The sequence below is a fragment of the Apodemus sylvaticus genome, chromosome 7 (genome assembly GCF_947179515.1).
Source record: "Apodemus sylvaticus chromosome 7, mApoSyl1.1, whole genome shotgun sequence".
In the NCBI taxonomy this organism is placed as follows: domain Eukaryota; kingdom Metazoa; phylum Chordata; class Mammalia; order Rodentia; family Muridae; genus Apodemus; species Apodemus sylvaticus.
This window is the reverse complement of record NC_067478.1, coordinates 54,400,045-54,406,737: the sequence shown is the minus strand read 5'-3', so window position 1 is coordinate 54,406,737 and position 6,693 is coordinate 54,400,045. Positions and strand designations below refer to the sequence as shown.

At 42.6% G+C, this 6,693-nt stretch overlaps 1 non-coding gene across 1 annotated transcript; it reads left to right on the top strand.

Moving 5' to 3' along the window:
• Positions 1 to 6,158: 6,158 nt before the first annotated feature.
• LOC127690360 (small nucleolar RNA SNORA48) lies at positions 6,159 to 6,299 on the top strand. Its single transcript, XR_007979080.1, has one exon. It is a non-coding gene; the product is annotated as a small nucleolar RNA SNORA48 (small nucleolar RNA).
• Positions 6,300 to 6,693: the final 394 nt, after the last annotated feature.

The window sequence follows — 6,693 nt, the reverse complement described above, 5'->3', positions numbered from 1 at the left end:
GACAGAGAGGCCATACAAGAATCCACCTGTTAAACAGAACAAATTGCAGGGTGTTAAATAAAAGAAAAAGCAGAGCTTCTAAAAGGGAACGGAATGAAGGAACAGGGAAGGCAGGCATGGTGTAGACAAGGAAACTGGTAAAGGCACTGTTTTAAAGACAGTTTTATTTTGAAGATGAAATTCATTGATAGTTTTTCGATGGGAGCACACACTTGACTGGAACTGCTCTGCAAGAGTGTGCTCAACAGCTAATAGGAAGCAAGAACCAGAAGCAGGAAGGTCATTCTGCAGATTGGCGAGAGCAGGTGGGGACAGACAGAGCTCTGGGGGAAAAGCACAGATGGCCAGAAGTGGAGGGTGATTTTGTTTGTTTTGTCCCTGAGATGAGACCACTTCTGTGATACAGGCCAGCTGAGGTTGCCAAACTAGAAGAGGTCAAAAGAATGGACAGAGGTAGCCATTCCCACAGTGCTTCTCCCATGGCAACCACAGGGAGTCCATTGCAGCAGAGTAGAAAGATGGAAACTACCCACCCAGGCAAGGTCAGAATTTTCTAAATCACTTTTAGCCTCAGAATATAAATATGCAAACAGATCCAGTACTTACCGTGGCTTGACTTACAGTTTTCCCAACTCCTACAATGATGCAGACAAGACATGCAATGGTATCTTTATTGAACTTTATTGACTTTGATTGCACTCCTAGGGAAGCAATAATGCCTATAATGCTTACACTGTAGTATCAACCACCTGGAGCTGACTTAAGGAATAGAACACAGGAGGGCGTGAGGAGGTTACGTGACAATACTCTGTCCTTTTAGATAAAGGATATACAGGGACTGTGGTGTCCATGGATGGTCCTGGAGGCTGGCCCCTGCAGATTCAAAGGAGTATATGCATCATGTCGCTAAGCTGCGATGTTCTGTAGGTCTGATGTATTAAACACAATTTTGGCTTGTGCTTTTAGATTATAATGGGTTTATCACAATGAAACCTCATTTGAGTCAAGGAGTATCCAGGGAGAAATATTTAACTCATTAAATCCCCTCCCCAACCTCAGCAAGAGGTTATGAAAAGATTCTGTACGGTTTCAAAGGAACCCTGAAGCAAATTTATTTTTTTTTTCAGAGACAGGGTTTCTCTGTGTAGCCCTGGCTGTCCTGGAACTCACTCTGTAGACCAGGCTGGCCTCGAACTCAGAAATCCGCCTGCCTCTGCCTCCCTCCCAGAGTTCTGGGATTACAGGCGTGGGCCACCACCGCCCAGCAAATTTAAAACCACAGATCTTACTCAAAAGAGATGGCCTCTCTTCCTCTCTCTCTCTCTCTCTCTCTCTCTCTCTCTCTCTCTCTCTCTCTCTCTCTCTCTCTCTCTCCAATTTTAAAAATTAAAAAATAACGGTTCCAAGTGGATGGTCCCACACTTATATACATGTAGGCAGTACTAACTGAATTCAGTGCGATTTTAAAAGAAGACATGAAGTTCATCAAGTTGGAGGAGGGGATGTGTTGGAGGTAGCCCAGGAGGAGATGGAAATGAGGCATATGGGGTGGGTAAAAATACACACACTCACACACACACACACACACACACGTGTGTGTGTGTGTGTGTGTGTGTGTGTGTGTGTGTGAGTGTGTGTATACACATCTATATGTATTAAAAAATAAAGAATGCTCAAAAGAAGAAGGAAAAGGATCCCAGGGTGCCTGGAAAGAAGAAATCTTGCAAAAAATGAGGATAATGCAAAAATCCATCAAAACAACTCAATTAATCTTCAGTGGCAAACACACTTAAAACAAGCACACAAAACCCAGGTTTATGTGCCCAGTGAGCCCCTGCTTGTTCTTCTCATTAAAGTCTTCAAACTCAAACCTAGACAGCATAATGAAAGGTGCTGTGTGTTTGAAGTACATCAATGCACCCACCACTCTTATCTAATTCTACCATGTTTGATTACATGATTCTGAAGAAATAAAATTCTGCAGGTACAGTTAAAAGTCCGTTTTCCTTCTGAATCTGACTCATCTTCCTTCGTCACCCCAGACATCCACTGTCCTAACATTAGTGCTTAATTTGTCTATTAATGTGTCTTTGTTTTATTCTTTGTGAATCTGAACACACAATACTCTCTTCCTGTTTGTGTTTTGTTTTGTTTTGTTTTTGCATTGGAGGATATTATCCCATAGTCTTCCTTATGTAACTTTCTTTATCATTCAATATGATTTTTTCTCTGTATTTGTAGTGTGTGCACAGCATGTTTTTTCTACATTTGTGTCTGTGTGTGGTATGTGCACATGTACATGGGCATGTTCACTTGTGTGTAGCCACCCAAGCTTATGCTAGTAATGGCCATGCATGCATATAAAATCCAGATCCCCAAGGCTCTCTGTCCAACCATTCTATCCAAATGAAGGACCTCCAGGAGTAGTGAGAGACCCTGTCTCAAAACAAAAGGTGGGAGGTGATAGAGGAAGATGCCTGTGTAAACTTTGACCTCACAGGCATATCCATGTGCACTTACACTCAGATACACATGTGCACAAGCACACACACACACACACACTGACCTTCTGTGTGTTCCTTTTGACAACTCCCTCAAGTTCAAGCCTCTGTCCTGGCAGGAACTGGTGCATCCCTGTGGGATTTGGTACAATATTTTGTTCTTCTGATGGAAATGTGTGCTGTCTTGTCCCTATAGTTTAATTTAGAACAATTAAGGTTCAGAGAACATGAGCTGGCAAGGCATATTACAAACAATGGCTGCAGAACAAACTGCAAATCAATCCACAGTAAATCACCCTGAAAAATCTCCGCCTGCTCCACAGAGACACAGAGGCAGCCTGCGCCAGGCCTCTCTCCTCAGCCTTCTGTCTTCATCCCAATAGGCAGGCCTCGGATGTCCAGGTTTGTAATGGTTTTGTACAGTGTTTGTTCTTCAGGGCATAAAACTTTACAACCTTGGCCTGGGGGTCGGAGTGGGTAGGATGCTGAGATGGTTGGCTTGGCTCAAAATTACTTTCCCCTATAAATGGAAAGGGTCTTTTCTGTTTCCCAACCCTAACTCATATCAATACATTATGGAAACTAATCACACCACGCCTAGACAGCGTATCACATGGGAAGCTTTTCCTCTCTTATCTATCATTTTATTTGACTCCTGATGGGCATCTCCTTTCTCCCTCTGTGGGGATTTGCCTCACAAAGCTACTACATGGTCTGCCTAGGAAAAGCTACCCAGTGAAGGAACTTTCCACAGGTCTGATTCGCAAGTGCCCTGCGGGTCCATATCTGCAACATTTTTACTATTTCAGTGGAGGAGTACCAGGTCGCTGGCTGGTCCTGCTTCTCTGGTTCTGGGTACAGGGCACCACTAGACTGGAGCGGGCATGCTTCCAAATGCAGAAGAGTGTGGAACATGAAATCTTTTTTAATGTATTCATATTTCACCTACCAATTCCATGGTTAGAAGAGTCCCAGAAAGACAATGATATACATGTGACCCTTCTTGAGCTATTACATAGGTAATTGAACCATAAAGAAGTAGAAGCAGTCTAGGTATTTATCAAGAGTGGATAGACAATCGATGAGGGGAGCTTGTGAAGAAAACCATGCAGCCCTGGAATATAATGTAGGTCTACATGAGCCAGTTTAGGAAATCATTTGAGCTGTATCCAAATTTAGAAACAAATCATAGGGCATACTGAATAGGATGAGCCTGTTTTGGTGACATGCACAAGTTAGAACATGCATTGTTGTTGTTGTTGTTGTTGCTGCTGTTGCTGTTGTTATATTGTTGTTATTGTTTTTATTGCTGTTGTTTTAAGCATGGAAACTAGATAGCAAATCTTAGTACTATTTATCTCTAGGGCTGAAACTCTAGGGGACAATTTCATTCTTCACTTTGTATTGTTTGTTTGTTTGTTTGTTTGTTTGTTTGTGGAGGGTCTCGATGTAACTGAAGCTAGCCTTGAACTCACTATGTAGTTCAGGAAACTTCAAGTTTGGGATCCTTCTGCCTCAGCTTTGTGAGTACTGCATTATAAGCATATGCCATCATACCAAGTTCTAATTTCTTACAAAAAATTCCCTTATTATTTTTAACTATGTTTATGAGGGGCATTCCCATGTGAATGCTCATGTCTGCAGAGGCCAAGCGTACAGGATCCCCTGGTTCTGGCATTACAGAGAGTTATGGAGCCTTTAACATGGATGCTGGGAATTAAACTTAGTTCCTCTGTAAGAGCAGCAGATACTCTTTAACAGGGCCACCTCTTCCACCCCGTATGCTATCTTTATAATCTGAAAATGTATGCACACATAAATAATGTATGGATAAATAGCTACGATGATACACATAATATATAATATAGCATGCTATAAGCAATGGAATTCTCTCCTGCTTTTACTTCATTTCTTTATCCATTCATCCATTCAAGTCTGTTTCTGTCCTAGGTCCTGATTAAAAAAAAAAAAAAAAAAAAAAAAAAAAGCCCTTGTAGAACACTGATCTACTAATGGGAAATGCCACTCCATCCTTAGCAGCCATAAGTGTGGTATGGCTTCCTGACTAAGTGAAATAAAGAACTCAAGTAACAGCACAGATCGAGTTCTTCTCTTCCCCCAAACTTTACAAATGGGCATAAGATACCTGTGACTTTACAGCTGATCTTTTGGGAGTCCTCCAGCCTGTAATCTACTAAGTGTTCTTGGATCCTTCTATTAGAAAAACCAGTATCACTAACATCTAGTGCTTACTGCTTGTTAGATACTGCACCAAATTCTTTACCTGTATGTTCCATGCTATCTTACGGCCCTCTTAAGGAACAGACTTCTTACCTTTTCTCTGATGGCAGAGGCCTAACAAGGTCACACAGCCCACACATGACTAAGCCAAGGACATACATAATCCAGGTGTTCAGACCCTCGGGATAGTTTTGACATATCAACAGAATGTCACTAGAGTAGTAAATGGTATTCAAAACATTTACAGTGTTTGAGAAATGGCTCCATAGTTAAGAGAAGCTACTGCTCTTTCAGAGGTCACAGATTCAACTCCCAGCACTCACACAGCATGTCACTACTGCCTGTAACTCCAGTCCCAGGGGATCTGATTCCCTTTTCTGGCATCCTCGGGCACAAAGTATACATATGTTACCCAGACATACATGCAAGCAAAACACCCATATGCATAAAATAAAAATAAACTTAAAAAAAGATCCTCTAAGCTGTCAGCATCCAAAAGGAAACTGATGAAGCCAGAGAAAAACAAAACACAATTATGAGATTTGGGAAGTCCATGCCAGTAGCCTGTCAACCCCATGATTTATGGAAAGCATTAATGAAGTATAAGCAATTCCAGGTGGGTCATTCAATCAAGCTGTTGATGGTGAGTTTCCACTGTTTGGAAACTGGGTGGCTACTGAGTAGAATACTGATTTCTTATGGGAGAAAACTTCAGTTTGAATTATGTGGTAATTATGAGTTGCAGACGAAGACTTGCATACAAGTGTGTGTCTGCTGGGTGTGCGTTGCTCTACAAGTCAGAGCTGCAGCTAAAGAATCAGATGCATGAGATCATGCCACCAGAGTACATCCCAGCACTGTGTGGAAACCAGGGCAACAGGCGGTGCCTACCAAGTCTCCCCTCTGCCCTCCCAGGCTCAGCTTCTCACCCCATATGCCTCTAATGAATGATGTTTTGACACCTGGAATATTCTAGAATTGGTGCTCCAAGGGGTGATAGCAAAAGTACTTCAAGGTGTGGCCAGGGACTATAATTCTAGCGGGGACTCTACAGAGAATATCCTAAAGCTGATATTTTCTTTTTTTTTCAATATATTCTTTATTTACATTTCAAATGATATTCCCTTTCCTGGATTCCCCCTCCCCAAAAGTCCCATAAGCCCTCTTCCCTCCCCCTGTTTCCCAATCACCCCCTTCTCGTTTCCCTGTCCTGGTATTCCCCTACACTGCTGCACTGAGCCTTTCCAGGACCAGGGGCCTCTCCTTCCTTCTTCTTGGGCATCATTTGATATGTGGATTGTTCCTTCTTAAGAATCCTAAGGCAAGCTGTCATGTCCATCAATCTGTCCATAGGCTCATGGGTGTGTGCCTGTGTGTATGTGTGTGCATGTGTGTGTATGTGTGTAGGTATGTGTGTGTCCCAACAATGGACTGAGATACCTTGTGGGTGGTGTTGTCCTTATAGTGGTCAGGGACAAAGTAAATAGTCATCTTTTGTTCATCCTAGCTTGATGCCTGGCTTGATGGCCAAAGCTATCTTATGTCTAGAACTCATAAAAGTCAAATCAAATCCAAGCATCACAGTGCAGAAAGGAGGAAGGCAGACAGAAACTTGTGGATCACCATACCATGCCATCATGCCACACAGCAAGGATGAAGGACATCACCCAGGACCCAAACAATTGTATGGGCCAGTCAGTCTGTAGCAGGAACCACTGTAATAGGACTAACCACAGCTTCCATGATTAGATGTTTTCTATGATTCATTGTTGTTATTGGTGGGGGCGGGGGTAGCTGTGTGTGTGTGTGTGTGTGTGTGTGTGTGTGTGTGTTATTTGGAGGGGAAGGTTGCAAGGGAGAAGGGCAAATATGAGGGGACAGACTGGGAGATGAGCGGGGCTGGAGTGCATGATATAAAACTCACTAAAAATCAAAAGAAAGTCCAAAATAT